The sequence below is a fragment of the Eschrichtius robustus genome, chromosome 8 (assembly GCF_028021215.1).
Source record: "Eschrichtius robustus isolate mEscRob2 chromosome 8, mEscRob2.pri, whole genome shotgun sequence".
Classification (NCBI taxonomy): Eukaryota; Metazoa; Chordata; class Mammalia; order Artiodactyla; family Eschrichtiidae; genus Eschrichtius; species Eschrichtius robustus.
In genome coordinates, this window is record NC_090831.1 from 90,038,631 (window position 1) to 90,061,786 (window position 23,156).

General features: G+C 37.2%; 1 long non-coding RNA gene across 1 annotated transcript in view; it reads left to right on the forward strand.

The window, feature by feature from the left end:
- Positions 1 to 23,156, forward strand: part of LOC137768669 (uncharacterized) — a 161,608-nt gene that overhangs the window by 131,802 nt on the left and 6,650 nt on the right. The gene's annotated exons all lie outside the window — the stretch shown is intronic.

Here is a 23,156-nt window from a genome sequence, read left to right on the forward strand (position 1 = left end):
GCTAAATATTATAAAATAAGCATGCATGTGAGGGTATATGCCTTTTCAGAACTGTACCATATTGAGTTTATTTGGCAAATACAATTAGCATGAATCAATGCAAAAGAAGTAATCATCATAATAATTATTATATGTATTTTCCAGCACTTTATAGTTTTCAAGTCACTTGAGTACTCATCATCTCATTTGTTCATTACAAGCTATTTGCATAGGTAAGGAAAATATTTTTTATACCCATTTTGTACTTGAGGAAACTGATCAAAGAACCTAGATTAGTTTCTGAGTTACTAAGATGAAGAGCAGTGTCCACTGTGATAAATGAGATAGACAAAGGCTCCAATTCTAGGGTTGATAAATTATAAAATTATATTTAAAATATATTTCTATTTAACCCAAGTAACAGTGCAGAGTAGTAGAAAGGATATAGATTGGGAGTTAGACACAAGTCAACCATCTACTAACTGTGTGACCAAGAACAATATACATAATTTCCCCCAGCCTACTTTCTTTATCTGTGCAATGTGTAGTACCTAACCCTTAGATTTTTTGCAAGATTGTATGAAAGCCTCTAACATGGGAGAGTTTTAATAACTTGTATCAATTATTTTAATAATTAAGCTTTTAAACACAAAATGGAGATAAAAATCAAGCAAGGCTATATATTCCAATATGTAATATTAAAAAAAATTCCAAACTTGAGTTTGAAATATCTACTCTTCCTACTTGAGCAGCTATTCATTTCTTTCTGCATTGAGGAACTACTTTGTGATGTGTTTGTTTGAAAGGGTCAATGTATGTTTCATGACTTGGAGAGAAAAATAATAATCAGGAATGGATGCTGTGATATGCTGTCCAGATTCCTATTCAGTACTGAAGAGCTCGTTACCCTAATTGCTGGAAACCCTCAGTTGTCATCCTTCTCTGGAAATAGACCTTGGTTGGAGGAGCTGCTTCTCCCAAAGTCACATCTCTTTCTCGAGGTAGTCTACATCCTGTGACTGGTTGATTCAGAGTATAAAGACTTGACTTTCTCACAACAATGTGGAACAAATCTGAAGGACCATTCCACCTTCAGAGCTGTTTGTGGCATTTAGCTCTGACCATTGCTGAGACTGCATTTCATCCCATCTTTCCCATCTGCCCAATCTTGCTTTCTTTCCTCCCCTTCCACACATGGTGATCCTAAAAGCACTTCTCAACAAATTTTATGAATGCAAATCTCTAGTTCAGAGTATGCTTCATGGTTCCTAACCTGTAACACAATCTTACTCTGGTTTTCTGTGACTTTCTGAACCAGATTTTCATGTAAGACTACCCTTAATAGATATTAATTGACAAAGTTGGAGAACACAAACTGGATTTAAATCTCTTCAGATACCATGTTTCACATAGGTGAGCACAGGTCCTGTATTTGGTTTCTCAAATGGTTGTTTCATTGATAATTCTTTCACCCCTTAGCGATCAAGTTTCAAGATAATAGATTTATGCCATTTAAGGAGCAAAAGTGAATGGCAGGGTGGAGGAGTTTTTTCACTCCTCCAGGAGTGAATGGAGATACGGATATATAAAATTAGGGGTTGCAGAGAGAGCTGGAGTACTTTTATTAAACAATAGTGTTTCCCTGTTGTCACATAAAGTCTCAATTTTTTTTTTTCCAGAAGTTAAGACTTGCGAATATATTCTGTTCCTCTTTCCTGTAAACTCTCATCTACAGCAGTGGGGAATGCTACGGCAAGCTACCCTGAAGAAAGCAAATCCTAGTTTGCTATAGTTTTAAAGTGTTTTTATGGCATAACTATATCCAGGTAGTCAACTGTGGATAGAAATGTACAACATACACAGAAATTCACAATATACGCAGAAATTCACTGTCCTCAAGTTAAGAGATAGAAGATGTGCCTTTTAGTTAAATACAACTTGACTGCCTCAGGGCTACCTCTTCCATGTCCTGGAGCATTTCTTTTCTATAATGCTCTTCAAATTGGAGAATGTGGACATACTGGTGAGTAAAGATGTGTACTGCTGCAGGAAATCATCTTTCTGTGCTGTGAGTTTTTCTCAGTGATTTGGAAAATATCACATTTTTATCCTCTTAATTTTTTTGGTCACATTGTACCTTCACAAGCAAATTATAAGACTATCACTTTTCCATTTTGGTGAACTTCCATTTTGTCTCAAAAGTCTGGAGCGTTAGAGACAATGTGTAGGCAATGACTGGAAAAGTAGGGTAGTTTTGTGTTCTGGAAAGACCTAGTGCTGTTAGGACCAGAGCAATGTAAATAATGCACCCAAAACAAAATGTACTAAAGTCACCAGTCTTTAGATTGATGTACCAGAAGGAAATACAAGGAAGAACAAAGTATATGAAGCCCAGGAAGAAAGCTCATGGAAAGAATGAAGTATATGAAAATGCATACAACTTGTTTGTTGAAAAAATTAGTTTCCTCAACTCAGTTAAATAGCTTGCTTTTTAAATATGTCTGTGAAGACATGTTAATTTCACCATGCTTAATGATAAAAAACCCAAAAACATTGTGAACACATTTTATCAACAAATGTGTGATTTTTATAAAGCATTATACCATCTAGGAAAAAAATATATCTAGAGAGATATGTGCACAGGTGGAGTCAAATCATGACAGACAAAACATTGTACCCTGCACATATACCTGCAGCCACTTCATTATCCATGACAAATTACTAAGGAAATCATAAGGCAATCTTTTTGTAGCAGTTTGCTTATTTTGGGGACAAATGGTGAATAGCATTAAAATGACTTTTTTATAAAATAGAAAGTAACTTTCTCAATCCTTCTACAGATAAATATACTGAATGGAGCTGTTTATCAGTTTTTAAGTTCATGTCTTATCTATTTTCCTTCACTGAGGGAAAGGCACTATAATAAAGGGTAAGAATCTGTCTACATGAATTAATTCATTGTTAAATTTATTGAAAAGAGTGTATCACAATGTTTGCTTATATAGCAATTTTTTTCAAGGCTAAATACTTACAATCAATAACTGCAAGGCAAAAATCTAATGATTTAACTGCCTACAACAAAATGGCTGCCATGAAAATAATGCTTGAGATTTGGATGAGAAGTTAATTGTTGAGAAAATGAGTCATTTTAGATTCTTAGTCCATTTGCATGGAATGAAAATGAGAACATCAACCAGCAAAGAACACCAACAGCAATCTTTCTTTCCTGAAAAAGACCTTTCTGCAAATTTTTCCTTGAGATATTAATAGAATCTGATTGGTTGATTGGAGACATTTTTCAGCCCAGCACCTGACGATCATTATCTTGACATTTCAATAAGAAGATGCAGTTAATGAGATTTCCATTGACAACACTCCCAAAACTTTGCACTTTCCCACTTCTTCAGTGGCTTTCGGAAGTCTTCTGTCATGATAATTAACAAAGTCCATAAAAAAGAGAAAAAAAGGTACCAATTGCATTCCCTTAATAGGTAAGAATGAAGTCTTGTAACATGTGACCCTGAGACTAATGGGAAATTGTATAAAAGATGTCAACTCTGTTTCAATTCAAGCTAATTTGCCAAAGTTGACAGATTCAATGCAATTGAATTGTTCATAATCAATAAGATATGAAAAATATTTTGAGGTCTATTGCTTAGCCAATTGGAAAATAATTAAAATGATTTTGCATTCATTCCACAGATATTTACTGGTTGCTTAGCAAGATGCTAGGCTTTCTGATAACCATTCAAGATCTAGCTGGAAACAAATGGTCTTTGCCTTCATGGTCATTAAAACGAACAGAAATATAAAATGAACTACACTGCTAAATTTGCATGAGTTTTAAAAAACAAATTGTTTTTAAAGAAATTTTAAGCGTTGCTTTAGGCTATATCTCCAGATTCATAAATTGCCCATCTTCACTTTGCTCTGTATTAAGCACACTAAATTAATACCCCATGAACACAAACACAGAGAAACACTGCTTCTCTATTAGTTGTCACTAGTATTCTCTATTGTCCCATGCCATTCACATAGAGTAGTTTCCAAGCCCAGATCTCTTGAGTCTCTGAAGAAATAAAAGTCCCCACTAGTTGTTCAGTTCCTATCCCTGACTCTTTTTTCTTTTTAATCTTTTTTTCCTCATTATCTTTTATTTTTGATGTCTAGTGTTAGTAACATGTATAACATCTACAGTGTTTTGTATCATATAAGAAAATATTGATGTTAAGTACTGACAGATAATTCATCCTGTAAACAGGCAATGCAAACTCTCAGTATCAATAAATACAGTACTGTACCTAAAATGTATTTTCTCTTCCTTATGATTTTTCTTAATAACATTTTCTTTTCTCTACCTTACTTTATTGTAAGAATATGTATATAGCACAAACAACATACAAAATAAGTGTTAATTGACTTTTTTTTAACATCTTTATTAGAGTATAATTGCTTTACAATGGTGTGTTAGTTTCTGCTTTATAACAAAGTGAATCAGTTATACATATACATATGTCCCCATATCTCTTCCCTCTTGCATCTCCCTCCCTCCCACCCTCCCTATCCCACCCCTCTAGGTGGTCACAAAGCACTGAGCTGATCTACCTGTGCTATGCGGCTGCTTCTCACTAGCTATTTTATGTTTGGTAGTGTTTATATGTCCATGCCACTCTCTCACTTTGTCCCAGCTTACCCTTACCCCTCCCCATATCCTCAAGTCCATTCTCTAGTAGGTCTGTGTCTTTATTCCCGTCTTGCCCCTAGGTTCTTCATGACCACTTTTTTTTTTTTTTTTTTTTTTTTTTAGATTCCATATATATGTGTTAGCATACAGTATTAGTTTTTCTCTTTCTGACTTACTTCACTCTGTATGACAAACTGTAGGTCCATCCACCTCACTACAAATAACTCAGTTTCATTCCCTTTTATGGCTGAGTAATATACCACTGTATATATGTGCCACATCTTTATCCGTTCACCTGTTGATGGACACTTAGGTTGCTTCCATGTCCTGGCTATTGTAAATAGAGCTGCAATGAACATTTTGGTACATGGCTCTTTTTGAATTATGGTTTTCTCAGGGTATATGCTCAGTAGTGGTATTTCTGGATCGTATGCTAGTTCTCTTTTTAGTTTTTTAAGGAACCTCCAAACTGTTCTCCATAGTGGCTATATCAATTTACATTCCCACCAACAGTGCAAGAGAGTTCCCTTTTCTCCACACCCTCTTCAGCATTTATTGTTTGTAGATTTTTTGATGATGGCCATTCTGTCCGGTGTGAGATGATACCTCATTGTAGTTTTGATTTGCATTTCTCTAATGATTAATCATGTTGAGTATTCTTTCATGTGTTTGTTGGCAATCTGTATATCTTCTTTGGAGAAATGTCTGTTTAGGTCTTCTGCCCTTTTTGGGATTGGGTTGTTTGTTTTTTCGATATTGAGCTGCATGAGTTGCTTGTATGTTTTGGAGATTAATCCTTTGTCAGTTGCTTCATTTGCAAATATTTTTCCCATCCTGAGGGTTGTCTTTTGGTCTTGTTTATGGTTTCCTTTGCTGTGCAAAAGCTTTGAAGTTTCATTAGGTCCCATTTGTTTATTTTTGTTTTTATTTCCATTTCTCTAGGAGCTGGGGCAAAAAGGATCTTGCTGTGATGTATGTCATAGAGTGTTCTGCCTATGTTTTCCTCTAAGAGTTTGATGGTGTCTGGCCTTACATTTAGGTCTTTAACCATTTTGAATTTATTTTTGTGTCTGGTGTTAGGGAGTGTTCTAATTTCATTCTTTTACATGTAGCTGTCCAGTTTTCCCAGCACCACTTATTGAAGAGGCTGTCTTTTCTCCATTGTATATTCTTGCCTCCTTTATCAAAGATAAGGTGACCATATGTGTGTGGGTTTATCTCTGGGCTTTCTATCCTGTTCCATTGATCTATATTTCTGTTTTTGTTCCAGTACCATACTGTCTTGATTACTGTAGCTTTGTAGTGTAGTCTGAAGTCAGGGAGCCTGATTCCTCCAGCTCCGTTTTTCTTTCTCAAGATTGCTTTGGCTATTCGGGGTCTTTTGTGTTTCCATACAAATTGGGAAGTTTTTTGTTCTAGTTCTGTGAAAAATGCCAGTGGTAGTTTGATAGGGATTGCATTGAATCTGTAGATTGCTTTGCCTATCCCTGACTGTTGAGCAAGGGGAACATCTGTCATTTTTTCTGAGACACTAATTAAAATCTCTACATTAGTGTCAACTTTTAGAAGATCCATCTTCAATGTCTTGCTTTTCTATTGGCCTAACTGCTCTCTGTCTTTCACATTTAGGCTGCAGTATTACTTGCATTGACCAAGTATTGAGTTAAGAATTAGTATCAATGAATCTAATCACTCATTCACAAAATTTATTAATCAAATTTTGTTGAGCATCTACTACTTGTGAGTCAACAAAATATACTCTTTGACCTCATGGGATTTAAAATTTTGAGAAAGGATATAAAGAGTCATTCAATTACTTGAAGAGTCATTTAGCATATATGTGTAGGTAGTATCATGCTGTAGGTTTTTTTTTTTTTAATAGAGGTTATATTTTTTCTAATCATCAGAAAGTGGGAACTTTGAGACTGTGTTCGTTTCCTCTTACTCCTATTAGGTATAACAGTTTCTTCCCAGTTTCCTAAAACAATACGGGAGACAAACCAACCTAATATTTTCCTTAATCTTTCATTTCTCCTGACTTCAATTTTTAGCCTGTGTCTCTAGTTTCTGAAATTTTACTTCAATAAAACACCTTTCTACATTCCATACCAGATAATAAGTCATTGACTGTATCTTTTATTTCTGATTTTCCAGTACCAATGCCAGGCAGCTGTCAGTTGTATCAATAGGTACATATAAATGTATGTATATTTACTAAAAAATAAAGCATGTCATTTCAAATGGGTCTTATATAGCTTGCTTTTCCAATTAGTATAGGGACTCCTAGAAGGAGAGACCCATGCCTTAGGAATCCTTCATTGTGTAGTGTATTATGAGGCATTTTCATTGAGGAATTAAAGGTCAATTTTTAAAAAATTTATACAGTCAACTTCTTCTTGGAGGAACATTTTTTTTCCCCCAAATTATAGAGTAAATAATAGGTTAGACTCTGAAGAAAGCACTATTGTCAGAGTAGATAGATGAGATTAAAAACAAGATCAGGAAGGAAAGCTATTTTGTGGGAGGACATGAATCTTCACCAGAGAAAATGTCAGTGCATCATATGAAAATGCCTTGGATGGTGTGTAACAGGAGTTAACAGAGGGACTGGAGTCATGGCAGCACCACTGAAATGAGGGCATTGTTTCTGCAGAGACTCTAGTGCTAAAATATTTGGATGTAAAAGATCTGTTAGGTTAAAAAATATCCCATCACTCTCATTGCTTTTGTTAGCACAATTCATCTGTAACACAGTGTTCCATTAGGTGTCTAAAATGAATAAGTGCTGAAGAGGAATTACAAAAAGGAAAGGTCAGTGTGTGGGATAATCAGATGAGGTTTCTTGGGAGAGGTGATGCTTGTCTGCAGACCCAGTAAAGTTGGAGTTCAGATAGAGGCTGGGATACTCCTCAGAAGAAGGTTCAAATTTCTTCCTTGCCTGACAGAAGCAGTAAACTAGGTTATGCTGAAGTAGTATGAATGCTGCTTATACATTAGCCAATTTCAAGAGATTTGCATACTCTCATAATTACTCAGTACACCTATATTATGTTGACTGAATTCAATAACTTATGATATACTAGTGCATTCACATTTCTACAATCTCAAAAATGCAGCACAGTACAAGGTGGCATTATGAATTTATATTTAACTGACTCTTCAAGAACTGAACTTCGAAATGTGCCTATTAAAATTTTTAATTATACTATTACCAGGAGAGAAACTCACTTGATAAATAAACCATTCTTTTTAATGGAAAACTTTTCATGTTGATTACTACTTAAAGTTAACCTGAAGTAGAGAGCAGTGAAGGAAACACTTCTTTTGCCTTCCAAATTGGATTTGTTCAAGTCTATCTATGTGAACACTCTCACTTATGTTAATAATTATAATTTAAAAACAAGTGTTAAGTAGTGATTGTCAAGGGATGAGGAGAGAGGGAAATTGGGACTGAGTACAAATAGGTACACGATTTCTTTTGGGGTGATGAAAATGTTCTAGAATTAGGTAGTGGTGATGATGTACGACATAGTGAATATAATAAAAATCATATGAGTCATATAAGGTTGGTAAAATTGTTTAAATCTACCAGGGTCTCATCCTTTTGTAATTAATAGAATTTTGCTGCTCCCTCAATTTTTTAATGGTTATAGTTTGATTCTGGCCTTCTATTTGCTCGAGTCAATTTGCTAATAATTTTGAAAATTGTTCTTTCAATATAATTTTCAATTTTATTTGCATAATTTTTCCATGTATTTTCTTTTGATGCTTTTAAATCTCTGCTCTATTTATATGTATGTCTCCTTCAACTTTCCAAAACCTAAAAAAATTGTTAATACTGTTGATCAGTCTTGCCTCTTTTATTTTTAAAGCTTTTTTATATTTTTGATCTTCTCTAGTCTTCCCATTAAAAAAATCGTTTCTACTCTTACTATTATAATCTCTTCATTCTCAGGGTTTTCTCTCTTGTTCTGTCTCTAGCTTCTTGATTTGGCCACTTAGTTCATTAATTTTTAGTCTTTATTATATGTGTATCAAAGTTAAACATTTTTTTTCTTTGTACTGCTTTACAGACATTTACACATTTTAATCTCTATTGCTTTCATTTTTATGTAGATCCAATTCATAAGTTTCATTCTAATTTAGCCTTTGGGCAGTGGATTATTCAGAAGTGTATTTTCAGTATTTTCTGTGTGTGTGTATGTGTTTGTGTGTGTGTGTGTCTGTGTCCTATTTTGACTCTTTATAACATTGTGGTGAGAGAAAATAGTTTATATAAGATATTCTTTTGTACATAGGCATACTTCGTGACTAAAAGGATTTATTTTCTCTTTTTTTTCCATGAAGGTGGTCTACATGTTTATAAGGTACAGCTTAATAATTTCACCTTTTATATTTTCAACAATCTCATTACTGTTTTGTCTGTTTGATGTTCAGTTTCTGAGGAATATATCTGTAAAATCCCTAACTGTATTTACAGATTTGTCAATTTCTTTTTTTGCTTATGTTAATTTTTGCCTAAAATCCATTTTAGAAAATGGATAGCCTTATATTTTAAACCACATTCTAGTCTTAGAGATACCTAAAGCTAGTTAACGTCTCTATGCTATTGCATAATAATGCAAGGGACTAAAAATATGGGAACAGTAATCTCTTTCTATTATTTTCATGCTATTGTTATGTTACCAGGTCTGTTAGCTCTATCCTCTCCTATTAATCCTCATTATTAATTTGTTTTTAGAGTCTATAATTAAATAGATTCACCCACATGTTTACCAATGTCTATATTCACTACTTTTTCTTGTATTTTACTTTTGTGGTTACCTTCCTTCTCTTTTCTTTCTTCTTTTCTTCAAAAATATTAACTTAAGGCAGTATATAAGTACATATATATATTATACTGTGGTCTGGGTGACAGACAATAAACATTAACATAATAGCTAAATTATAGTAAGTTAGTAAATTATAAATATTCTGGAAAAGTGAGAGCAGAAGGACAGAGATTAGGGCAGGTTACATTTTTAGACATGGTAATCAGCCATCAGCCATGATTCACTAAGAACATGTTTAAGCAAAAACTTTAAAGAAGTGAGAGAGTGAGCTATGCAAATATTAGAAAGAAACACATTCCAGGCAGAGGGATTATAGCTAATGGAAATATCCGAGATGCAAACATGACTGCAGTATTTGAAAAAACAATGCAAAACAAAACATGGTGGGTAGTGTGGCTGGAGCAGATAGAGGGAAGGAGAGAGAAGGAGATGAGGTCAGAGAAGACGCAGGTCAAATCATATAGGCTTTGTAAGCCATTATATGGACTGTGGGCTTTTGCTGTGTGTGAGATGGGAAGTCACTGTGGGACTCAGCAGATCTCATATACCTTTTAAATGTTGACTCTGGCTGTTGTGTGGAGAATTGACTTGTAGGAAGGCAAGAATAAAAACAGGGAAAGTAGTTAGAAGACTGCTATGGTCTGACTCTTTGTGCCCCCAAAGTTCAAATGTTGAAATCCTAACCACCAAAATGATAGTGTTAGGAGAGGGGGCCTTTGGGTGGTGCTTAAGTCATGAAGGTGGAGTCTTCATGAATAGCATTAGTGCCTTATAATTGAAACACCCCAGAACTCCCTAGCCTTCCCACCACGTGAGGACACAGTGAGAAGTAACCAGCTATGAACCAGGAAGAGCGCCCTCCCCAGAACGCAGCCATGTTAGCCCCTCAGTCTCGGACTTCCAGCCTCCAGAACTGTGAGAAATAAACTTCTGTTGTTTATAAGCTACCCCGTCTGTTTTATTTTGTTATAGCAGCCTGAATGGACTAAGACAAGGATAATTACCACGGTCTAAATAAGAGATGTTGACTGAACCAGATCTGTAGCTGTGGGGTTGGTGAGAGTTTCTGGATAACTTTTGAAAACACACACACACACACACACACACACACACACACACACACACACAGCAGGTTTGCTTCTTCATTTAATAAGGAAATCACTATGGCTATAAGAAGAGATCCTGGTGATAACCAGCATGTGGTAGTTAATTACAGTAATGCAAGTTTTTAGAGAATAATTATGCTACCAAATCTCTACTATAAATATACTTCATATATAAACAATTTTATTGAAACTCCTACTTAAACAAACTCAAAGAGCTGGAACTTTGTAGCTTACAATTTTGACTGGTTCCAGGAATGGCAGATTTGTTTTCTTTGTTGCTGTTACTAATTAGAAATGACCCTATAATATTATGTAGTAACTAGAAATAATAATAAAGGTCAAGAAATAAGAATATAAAAATTAGGGTAGGATAAAGCAAATAATATGAATTCTTTAAAAAATTACTTTTAAATTAACTTTGGGGCTCCTTTATGTTTTGTATTGTTTTGTATTGTTTGACCCCACAGGAGACAGAGTTTGTTAAATTAAGAGAGTTTGCTATAATATGCATTACATGAAGAAATGAGGTTTTAAAATTTAATTGTCATATAGATCACATGAAAAGCCATGTGTACGGCTAATACTGTGTAGCAGTGTTAAAAATATAGTCACAGTGTCTAGACATTAAATAAAGATAATTGCTTTCTTGTGACAAACCATTTGAGATAGAGAAACTAGGCATCCATCTTTTTCAAAGATCACCAGGACTCATAATTACTATGGGTATATAAACCTGCTTTTCATTAACAGTGCATATGAGTGAATATAACTTCTGAAGAAACATTATGTACAAAGTCCAGGTCAGATTGAAGAGGGTAAAACATTATATAAGAGAATTAGTTCAGCAGCTTTGGTCTTCATGATAAAGACATACAACCAGTGCATAGCAGATAGGGAACAAGAGATCAGAAAGCCTAGTGTTGTGCTGGTGAATGTTTAATAATTAGCACACTGGCAAAGAAAAACAACACTGGTTTGTAATGCTTGCAGACTTCCATGATGTAAATACTCCTATTGTGGCCAATTTCAAGCTACCAGCCTGATGTCACTGAAAGTGGTGTTAGGAAGACTTCTCACAGTTAAGCCTTGCAAGCCCATGCGAGTCAGTTTCAGCATGTCACTTCCTAGACTTATTATTATCAAATAGCCGTGACAGTTTGAATAACCCTGAGTTTCCTCACTTACAAAATCAAGAGGTTGGACTAGTTATTTTCTTATGCCCGTTCCAGATTTATCATTCTTTTTAAAGGAAAGTAGTGAGATGATTTTTGTCTCCTTAAATAAAATAAAATGTATATAGAATATCCCCATTTAAAAATCTTACATACAACTACAGGTGGAAGTAATGGTTCAAACACACTTTTTCCATTAATTGCTGTTTTAATACCCTTATATTTATTTATTTATTTATTTTTTTAAAACATCTTTATTGAAGTATAATTGCCTTAAAATGGTGTGTTAGCTTCTGCTTTATAACAAAGTGAATCAGTTATACACATACAATATGTTCCCATATCTCTTCCCTCTTGCATCTCCCTCCCTCCCACCCTCCCCATCCCACCACTCTAGGTGGTCACAAAGCACCGAGCTGATCTCCCTGTGCTATGCGGCTGCTTCCCACTAGCTATCTATTTTACATCTGGTAGTGTATATATGTCCATGACACTCTCTCACCCTGTCACATCTCAACCCACCCCCTCCCCATATCCTCAAGTCCATTCTCTAGTAGGTCTGTGTCTTTATTCCCGTCTTGCCACTAGGTTCTTCATGGCTTTTTCTTTTTTTTTCCTTAGATTCCGTATATATGTGTTAGCATACTGTATTTGTTTTTCTCTTTCTGACTTACTTCACTCTGTATGACAGACTCTAACTCCATCCACCTCATTACAAATACCTCCATTTCATTTCTTTTTATGGCTGAGTAATATTCCATTGTATATATGTGCCACATCTTCTTTATCCATTCATCTGTCGATGGACATTTAGGTTGCTTCCATGTCCTGGCTATTGTAAATAGAGCTGCAATGAACATTTTGGTACATGACTCTTTTTGAACTATGGTTTTCTCAGGGTATATGCCCAGTAGTGGGATTGCTGGGTCGTATGGTAGTTCTATTTGTAGTTTTTTAAGGAACCTCCATACTGTTCTCCATAGTGGCTGTATCAATTTACATTCCCACCAACAGTGCAAGAGTGTTCCCTTTCCTCCACACCCTCTCCAGCATTTATTGTTTCTAGATTTTTTGATGATGGCCATTCTGATCGGTGTGAGATGATATCTCATTGTAGTTTTGATTTGCATTTCTCTAATGATTAATGATGTTGAGCATTCTTTCATGTGTCTGTTGGCAATGGAGATTAATCCTTTGTCAGTTGCTTCATTTGCAAATATTTTCTCCCATTCTGAGGGTTGTCTTTTGGTCTTGTTTATGGTTTCCTTTGCTGTGCAAAAGCTTTTAAGTTTCATTAGGTCCCATTTGTTTATTTGTGTTCTTATTTCCATTTCTCTGGGAGCTGGGTCAAAAAGAATCTTGCTGTGATGTATGTCATAGAGTGTTCTGCCTATGTTTTCCTCTAAGAGTTTGATAGTGTCTGGCCTTACACTTAGGTCTTTAATCCATTTTGAGTTTATTTTTGTGCATGGTGTCAGGGAGTGTTCTAATTTCATACTTTTACATGTATCTGTCCAATTTTCCCAGCACCACTTATTGAAGAGGCTGTCTTTTCTCCACTGTATATTCTTGCCTCCTTTATCAAAGATAAGGTGACCATATGTGTGTGGGTTTTTCGCTGGGCTTTCTATCCTGTTCCATTGATCTATATTTCTGTTTTTGTGCCAGTACCAAACTGTCTTGATTACTGTAGCTTTGTAATATAGTCTGAAGTCAGGGAGCCTGATTCCCCCAGCTCCATTTTTCGTTCTCAAGATTGCTTTGGCTATTCGGGGTCTTTTGTGTTTCCATACAAATTGTGAAATTCTTTGTTCTAGTTCTGTGAAAAATGCCAGTGGTAGTTTGATAGGGATTGCATTGAATCTGTAGATTGCTTTGCGTAGTAGAGTCATTTTCACAATGTTGATTCTTCCAATCCAGGAACATGGTATATCTCTCCATCTATTTGTATCATCTTTAATTTCTTTCATCAGTGTCTTATAATTTTCTGCATACAGGTCTTTTGTCTCCTTAGGTAGGTTTATTCCTAGATATTTTATTCTTTTTGTTGCAATGGTAAACGGGAGTGTTTTCTTAATTTCACTTTCAGATTTTTCGTCATTAGTGTATAGAAATGCAAGAGATTTCTGTGCATTAATTTTGTATCCTGCTACTTTACCAAATTCATTGATTAGCTCTAGAAGTTTTCTGGTAGCATCTTTAGGATTCTCTATGTATAGTATCATGTCATCTGCAAATAGTGACAGCTTTACTTCTTTTCCGATTTGGATTCCTTTTATTTCTTTGTCTTCTCTGATTGCTGTGGCTAACACTTCCAAAACTATGTTGAATAATAGTGGTGAGAGTGGGCAACCTTGTCTTGTTCCTGATCTTAGTGGAAATGGTTTCAGTTTTTCACCATTGAGGACAATGTTGGCTGTGGGTTTGTCATATATGGCCTTTATTATGTTGAGGAAAGTTCCCTCTATGCCTACTTTCTGCAGGGCTTTTATCATAAATGGGTGTTGAATTTTGTCAAAAGCTTTCTCTGCATCTATTGAGATGATCATATGGTTTTTCTCCTTCAATTTGTTAATATGGTGTATCACATTGATTGATTTGCGTATATTGAAGAATCCTTGCATTCCTGGGATAAACCCCACTTGATCATGGTGTATGATCCTTTTAATGTGCTGTTGGATTCTGTTTGCTAGTATTTTGTTGAGGATTTTTGCATCTATGTTCATCAGTGATATTGGCCTGTAGTTTTCTTTCTTTGTGACATCTTTGTCTGGTTTTGGTATCAGGGTGATGGTGGCCTCGTAGAATGAGTTTGGGAGTGTTCCTCCGTCTGCAATATTTTGGAAGAGTTTGAGAAGGATAGGTGTTAGCTCTTCTCTAAATGTTTGATAGAATTCACCTGTGAAGCCATCTGGTCCTGGGCTTTTGTTTGTTGGAAGGTTTTTAATCACAGTTTCAATTTCAGTGCTTGTGATTGGTCTGTTCATATTTTCTATTTCTTCCTGGTTCAGTCTCGGCAGTTTGTGCATTTCTAAGAATCTGTCCATTTCTTCCAGGTTGTCCATTTTATTGACATAGAGTTGCTTGTAGTAATCTCTCATGATCTTTTGTATTTCTGCAGTGTCAGTGGTTACTTCTCCTTTTTCATTTCTAATTCTATTGATTTGAGTCTTCTCCCTTTTTCTCTTGATGAGTCTGGCTAATGGTTTATCAATTTTGTTTATCTTCTCAAAGAACCAGCTTTTAGTTTCATTGATTTTTGCTATTGTTTCCTTCATTTCTTTTTCATTTATTTCTGACCTGATCTTTATAATTTCTTTCCTTCTGCTGGCTTTGGGGTTTTTTTGTTCTTCTTTCTCTAATTGCTTTAGGTGCAAGGTTAGGTTGTTTATTCGAGATGTTTCCTGTTTCTTGAGGTAGGCTTGTATTGCTATAAACTTCCCTCTTAGCACTGCTTTTGCTGCGTCCCATAGGTTTTGGGTCGTCGTATCTCCATTGTCATTTGTTTCTAGGTATTTTTTGATTTCCCCTTTGATTTCTTCAGTGATCACTTCGTTACTAAGTAGTGTATTTTGTAGCCTCCATGTGTTTGTATTTTTTACAGATCTTTTCCTGTAATTGATATCTAGTCTCATAGCGTTGTGGTCGGAAAAGATACTTGATACGATTTCAATTTTCTTAAATTTACCAAGGCTTGATTTGTGACCCAAGATATGATCTATCCTGGAGAATGTTCCATGAGCACTTGAGAAAAATGTGTATTCTGTTGTTTTTGGGTGGAATGTCCTATAAATATCAATTAAGTCCATCTTGTTTAATGTATCATCTAAAGCTTGTGTTTCCTTATTTATTTTCATTTTGGATGATCTGTCCATTGGTGAAAGTGGGGTGTTAAAGTCCCCTACTATGATTGTGTTGCTGTCGCTTTCCCCTTTTATGGCTGTTAGTACTTGCCTTATGTATTGAGGTGCTCCTATGTTGGGTGTATAAATATTTACAATTGTTATACCTTCCTCTTGGATCGATCCCTTGATCATTATATAGTGTCCTTCTTTGTCTCTTGTAATAGTCTTTATTTTAAAGTCTATTTTGTCTGATATGAGAATTGCTACTCCAGCTTTCTTTTGATTTCCATTTGCATGGAATATCTTTTTCCATCCCCTCACTTTCAGTCTGTATGTGTCTCTAGGTCTGAAGTGGGTCTCTTGTAGACAGCATATATATGGGTCTTGTTTTTGTATCCATTCAGCCAGCCTGTGTCTTTTGGTGGGAGCATTTAATCCATTTACATTCAAGGTAATTATCGATATGTATGTTCCTATTCCCATTTTCTTAAATGTTTTGGGTTTGTTATTGTAGGTGTTTTCCTTCTCTTGTGTTTCTTGCCTAGAGAAGTTCCCTTAGCATTTGTTGTAAAGCTGGTTTGGTGGTGCTGAACTCTCTCAGCTTTTGCTTGTCTGTAAAGGTTTTAATTTCTCCATCGAATCTGAATGAGATCCTTGCTGGGTAGAGTAATCTTGGTTGTAGGTTTTTCTCCTTCATCACTTTAAGTATATCCTGCCATTCCCTTCTGGCTTGCAGAGTTTCTGCTGAAAGATCAGATGTTAACCTTATGGGGATTCCCTTGTGTGTTATTTGTTTTTTTTCCCTTGCTGCCTTTAATATGTTTTCCTTATATTTAATTTTTGACAGTTTGATTAATATGTGTCTTGGCGTGTTTCTCCTTGGGTTTATCCTGTATGGGACTCTCTGTGCTTCCAGGACTTGATTAACTATTTCCTTTCCCATATTAGGGAAGTTTTCAACTATAATCTCTTCAAATATTTTCTCAGTCCCTTTCTTTTTCTCTTCTTCTTCTGGGACCCCTATAATTCGAATGTTGGTGCGTTTAATGTTGTCCCAGAGGTCTCTGAGACTGTCCTCAGTTCTTTTCATTCTTTTTTCTTTATCCTGCTCTGCAGTAGTTATTTCCACCATTTTATCTTCCAGGTCACTTATCCTTTCTTCTGCCTCAGTTATTCTGCTATTGATCCCATCTAGAGTATTTTTAATTTCATTTATTGTGTTTTTCATCATTGCTTGGTTCCTCTTTAGTTCTTCTACGTCCTTGTTAAATGTTTCTTGCATTTTGTCTATTCTATTTCCAAGATTTTGGATCATCCTTACTATCATTATTCTGAATTCTTTTTCAGGTAGACTGCCTATTTGCTCTTCATTTGTTAGGTCTGGTGTGTTTTTACCTTGCTCCTTCATCTGCTGTGTGTTTTCCTGTCTTCTCATTTTGCTTATCTTACTGTGTTTGGGGTCTCCTTTTTTCAGGCTGCAGGTTCGTAGTTCCTGTTGTTTTTGGTGTCTGTCCCCAGTGGCTAAGGTTGGTTCAGTGGGTTGTGTAGGCTTCCTGGTGGAGGGGACTAGTGCCTGTGTTCTGGTGGATGACGCTGGATCTTGTCTTTCTGGTGGGCAGGTCCACGTCTGGTGGTGTGTTTTGGGGTGTCTGTGGCCTTACTGTGATTTTAGGCAGCCTCTCTGCTAGTGGATGGGGCTGTGTTCCTGTCTTGCTAGTTGTTTGGCATAGTGTGTCCAGCACTGTAGCTTGCTGGTCGTTGAGTGAAGCTGGGTCTTGATGTTGAGATGGAGATCTCTGAGAGATTTTCGCCGTTTGGTATTACGTGGAGCTGGGAGGTCTCTTGTGGACCAGTGTCCTGAAGTTGGCTCTCCCACCTCAGAGGCACGGCCCTGATGCCTGGCTGGAGCACCAAGAGCCTTTCGTCCTCACGGCTCAGAGTAAAAGGGAGAAAAAATAGACAGAAAGAAAGAAAGAGGCTATAATATAGTGAAGTAAAATAAAGCTATTATAAAGCAGAGCTATACAGACAAAATCTCACCCAGAAGCATATACATATACACTCACAAAAAAAAGGAAAAGGGGAAAAATTAATATATCCTGCTCCGAAAGTCCACCTCCTGAATTTGGGATGATTCGTTGTCTATTCAGGTATTCAACAGATGCAGGCACATCAAGTTGTTTGTGGAGTTTTAATCCGCTGCTTCTGAGGCTGCTGGGAGAGATTTCCCCTTCTCTTCTCTGTTCGCACAGCTCCTGGGGATCAGCTTTGGATTTGGACCCGCCTCTGCGTGTAGGTCACCTGAGGGCGTCTGTTCCCCGCCCAGACAGGACGGGGTTAAAGGAGCAGCTGCTTCGGGGGCTCTGGCTCACCCAGGCCGCGGGGAGGGAGGGGTACAGAGGAGGCGGGGCGAGCCTGCGGCGTCAGAGGCCGGCGTGACGTTGCAGCAGCCTGAGGTGCGCCGTGTGTTCTCCCGGGGAACTTGTCCCCGGATCACGGGAGCCTGGCGGTGGCGGGTTGCACAGGCTCCCGGGAGGGGCGGTGTGGAGAGTGACCTGGGCTCACACACAGTCTTTTTGGAGGCGGCAGCAGCAGCCCCAGCGTCTCACGCCCACCTCTGGGGCCCGCGCTGATCGCTGCGGCTCGCACCCGTCTGTGGAGCTTGTTTAGGCGGCGCTCTGAATCCCCTCTCCCTGCGCGCCGTGAAACAAAGAGGCAAGAAAAAGTCTCTTGCCTCTTCGGCAGCTGCAGACTTTTTCCCGGACTCCCTCCCAGCCAGCTGTGGTGCGCTAACCCCTTCAGGCTGTGTTCACGCCGCCAGCCCCAGTCCTCTCCCTGCGATCCGACCGAAGCTGAGCCTCAGCTCCCAGCCCCGCCCGCCCCGGCGGGTGAGCAGACAAGCCTCTCGGGCTGGTGAGCGCTGCTCGGTGCCGAGCCTCTGTGCGGGAGTCTCTCCGTTTTTCCCTCTGCGCCCCTGTTGCTGTGGGATCCGCGCTGTTAGCCGCGGCTCGCGCCCGTCTCTGGAGTTCGTTTAGGCGGCGTTCTGAATCCCCTCTCCTCGCGCACCAGGAAACAAAGAGGGAAGAAAAAGTCTCTTGCCTCTTCGGCAGCTGCTGACTTTTTCCCGGGCTCCCTCCCGGCTAGCTGTGGTGCACTAACCCCTTCAGGCTGTGTTTACGCCGCCAACCCCAGTCCTCTCCCTGCGATCCGACCGAAGCCCAAGCCTCAGTTCCCAGCCCCGCCCGCCCCGGCGGGGGAGCAGACAAGCCTCTCCGGCTGGTGAGTGCTGCTCGTTGCCGAGCCTCTGTGCAGGAATCTCTCCGCTTTGCCCTCCGCACCCCTGTGGCTGCGCTCTCTTCCGTGGCTCCGAAGCTTACCCCCTCTGCCACCCGCAGTCTCTGCCCGCGAAGTGGCTTCCTAGTGCGTGGAAATCTTTCCTCCTTCACAGCTCCCTCCCACTGGTGCAGGTGCCGTCCCTATTCTTTTGTCTCTGTTATTTCTTTTTTCTTTTGCCCTACGGGGGGAGTTTCTTGCCTGTTTAGAGGTCGGACGTTTTCTGTCAGCGCTCAGTGGGTGTTCTGTAGGAGCAGTTCCACGTGTAGATGTATTTCTACTGTATCTGTGGGAAGGAAGGTGATCTCCGCATCTTACTCTTCCGCCATCTTCTCTCCCATCTAATACCCTTATCTTTAAATGGAGTGACCAATTTGGGAACATCATATAGATGAACTGGCATTAAATAAGTAAAGTGGTTCCAATTCGATGAAATTCTCTAATTCCAATTGTTATACCAATGATAACAATGCAAAGAGATACCTTCTTGGCAGTAGAAAATATGTTTTCTATTATATTTTTCATACAACCTAAGTCTGTGCAAAGCTGTGGTAAACCTGTAAGATTCCAGCTCGTGATATTCATACCCTGATACAATTTCCTTTCTTTGAGTGTGGGCTGGATCTTGTGACTCATTTCTGGTGGATGGAATTCAGCAATATTGTTGAATATTACTTCCCTGATTAGGTTGCAAAAAGACTATGATTTCTGTCTTGCATGCCCTTCCTTTCTCTCTTGCTGGCTGACTCAGAGAGGCATTCAGATGACTGTAGCCTCAGCCATTTTAACTGAAGCTTCAAGAGTGACCTGAAACCATCATGTGGCTTGGCCTCTCCTGGATTCTCAACACTCTGAAACTAAGATAATAAATCTATTTATTTTAAGTTGCGGATTGTTGTTTAGATGGGATCATTTCTATTGATCTATTTTCAACACTGTCTTCTCTGTCATCTTCATTCTGTTATTGACGTTCCCAGTGAATTTTCTGTCTTGTGTATTGTATATTTCAGTTACAAAACTTCTGTTTGTTTTTTCTTTATGTCTTCTATTTCTTTGCTGAAAATTTATATTTTTTCATCATTTCTGGAGTGTCCCTGATTGCTGGAGCATTTATCTAATAACTACTTTAAAGTCTTTTCAGATATTTTCAACAGCTGTGTCATTTTGTTGTTGGAATCTGTTGATTGTCGTCTCCTGCAAGTTAAAAATTTCCTAGTTTTCCACATGGAAAACGATTTTGGCCTGTATCTTGCAAATTTTGAATGTTATGCTATAACCTTCCTGATTTACTTTAAATCCCAAGGAAAACATTGACATTTTTGTTCTAGCAAGCAGTCAACCTGGTTAGGTTTATGCTGAGAGTTCCAACATACTTTTTGTGGGCTGTGGTTCCAATTTCAGTTTAGTTTTCAAAGCCTTTGTAGTGCTATTTGAATCTGTCCCTTGTGTGTACCACCCAGTAGTAGTTTGGGACCTAGTTGGTAGTCTATGTGTTAGTTCCGTTCTCAATAGCTTTAATACACTGATCAGGAGTGGATCTACGTGTGCACAACTTGGTGATGAGCCCAGGAACTCATAAACAACTTTATAGGGTTTCTTTTCCAAGCCCTGCCCTCCGTCTGATCTCCCTGGTACTTATAGGTTCCCTGGGACTTCCTTTTTCAGTCTTCGCCCAGAAAGCTGAGGCTTTAATTACTCTTCTCTGCCACTCACTTTTACAACTGTGCAACATTCAGGGCCAAATGGTGAGAGTCCAAAGGGGAAAAAATGGTCACCTCAGTACAGATCTGGTGGTTACTCAAATGCTCATCTTCTTACCTGTTGTACCTGCTACCATATACTTTTCAGGGTCTTTGAATAGTTGCTTCACACATTCTGCCCGTTTTTATAGTTGCAGTTAGTGTGAGAGATAGAGTGGTGTGTGCTTAACCATCTTATGCAGAACAAGAATTCCTGTTCATTTATCTTTAGCATAATCATTGATATGGATTTGTTTAAATTTATCAAGTACAGGGATATGAACTAAGGGGTACATACATGTTCCTCCTGGATGTTAGTTATCTGGAATAATTCTTGCTTTTTCTATTGTATATTAACACTCTACATTAAATTTTTCATTGAGAATTAGCACATGTTGATTGCAGAAAATTTGGAAATATAGAAAGGTGTAAGTTTGATTAGAAACTACTCCAACCAGTCAGTGATAATAATAGATTGTTTAATTTTTCCTTTTACCTTTACAATACATGTATGTGTGCATCTGCTTATGGAAAATAAAATAGTACCGTATTCATAAGTTCTTTTCATTTTATAATACATTATAATCAGTATTTGTATTGTAAAAGTTTAATAGCTGCACAATATTCCACTATGTGGAAGTGTATTAACTTTATAATACACCCACAGTTTCTAAATTTTCTTCCACAAAGTTTAGAACTTTCTAGAACCCGCAGTTCCTTACAGAGTATTCTTCCCACAAGTATATATGTCAGGTTGTTAAAAATGAATAGATAAATATCATACGAACAGTCTAATAAGAGATGTCAAAACAGTTTTCTTTTGGATACTAGTATGTTATCATTAACTTGTCTTAATTACTTTGAAACTTTCTTTTTAGTCTGAAACCTTTTGATTTTATGATCCCTTTATCTTTTTTCTTTCCAAGTGTTTAGGGAACAGTGGGCTAAGGACAAGGTAAGTTTTTTTCTGTGCAAGTTTTGATGGCACTAGGAGAATAAAATGTATTACTTTGTCCATTTAAAAAAATCACCTACCTGGCATATCACAGTTTGATTTTACACACAGATACATACACACACACTAACACACACTTAAAGAAAATAAAGGTTTCTTTAGTACGCATGTGGGAGAGAGTATACACTATGATTTGTATTTATGTGGAAATGGAAATGGAACAAAAGAAAAATCTCTCTGAGTCAAATATATTTATTTATACTTGTAGTTTCTATTAGATGATTATCAGAACTACAAGGATATATAGCAAGTGTGGATAAACCTAAGTATGTCTAGCAAAATTGTAACTAAAAAATAACAAACCACTTATTAATTTGATAGATTCCTCAATAACATTATTCATAGCCCATTTTCATAATCATAGCTTTATTTGATATTTTTTCGGAGAGCTATTCAAAGACATTCTATTATAGCAACACTGTAAGTTTAACAAAGATATTATTGTTGCTTATGAAATGATTTAACTCTTTGAGCTATAGTACCATATTCCATTTTGGACCTTACATAACTTTGCCCTAAATAACATAGCATATTATTATTTTAAAGAATTGTTATCAATTTTACTAAATAATTTTATTTCAATTTTCTATGGTTTTTGAAAAAGGTAACCACATTTAACAGGGAGTATTATTCATCATATTGAAAGGAGTTATATCTTTTCATGATTTTTAGGTCACAATATAAAGGCCTTTATATATAAAATAAATAATAGAAAGAAATAAAATGTAACATATATCCTTGTAAAATAGTTAACAGTTAAAATAAAATTTTATACTGTTCAAAAAAAACCACACAAGGTTAACAAAATTTATATCACAATTCAGGTAAATTAGATTTCTTATTCATTTTTAGGCTGTCCAACAAGCCCTGTGGTGAGAAATTTTAAGTTGTCAGCTTTAGAGTAAAGGTTACAATTTATATTTGGTGACTTTTGTCAATTTCTGCTAAGGCCCTTTACACCTCCCTAATGTAAAGTGGTATTTTTGCATTTTTATACACCTTGATTCACTTGTAAGTGACAAGTGGCATATCTTAGACTGACAAAGATATGCATGAAGCAGATGTCAGAAGATGGAAATGATTACAGTATGGAGCACTTCTTTTGTAAAATGTATGAGTTAATCCGCCAGGCATGACAGCGAAGGACTGAGAAAAGCTTTCTTTGTGTGTAGTGTTGGCAGGTGTCATGAAACTTCCGCCAAGCAAGGTTATTAATTCATGACCTATTTTCCTTATTGCCATTACAGTAGCACCTTTTTCCAAAAGGACAGCCATTTCCAACAGGCAGACCTTCAAATTATGCATGGGGTATGAAGTAAATGCAAATCTGCCTCACAAATTTAAAAGCAAATAGTGCTCTTGACAATCCAGTGCTTATCTTCCCAGGTTAAAACTTTCCAAGTTCTGATGGATGGTTTCTGCAACCCTGCATTTACCTTAAAACCCATGTT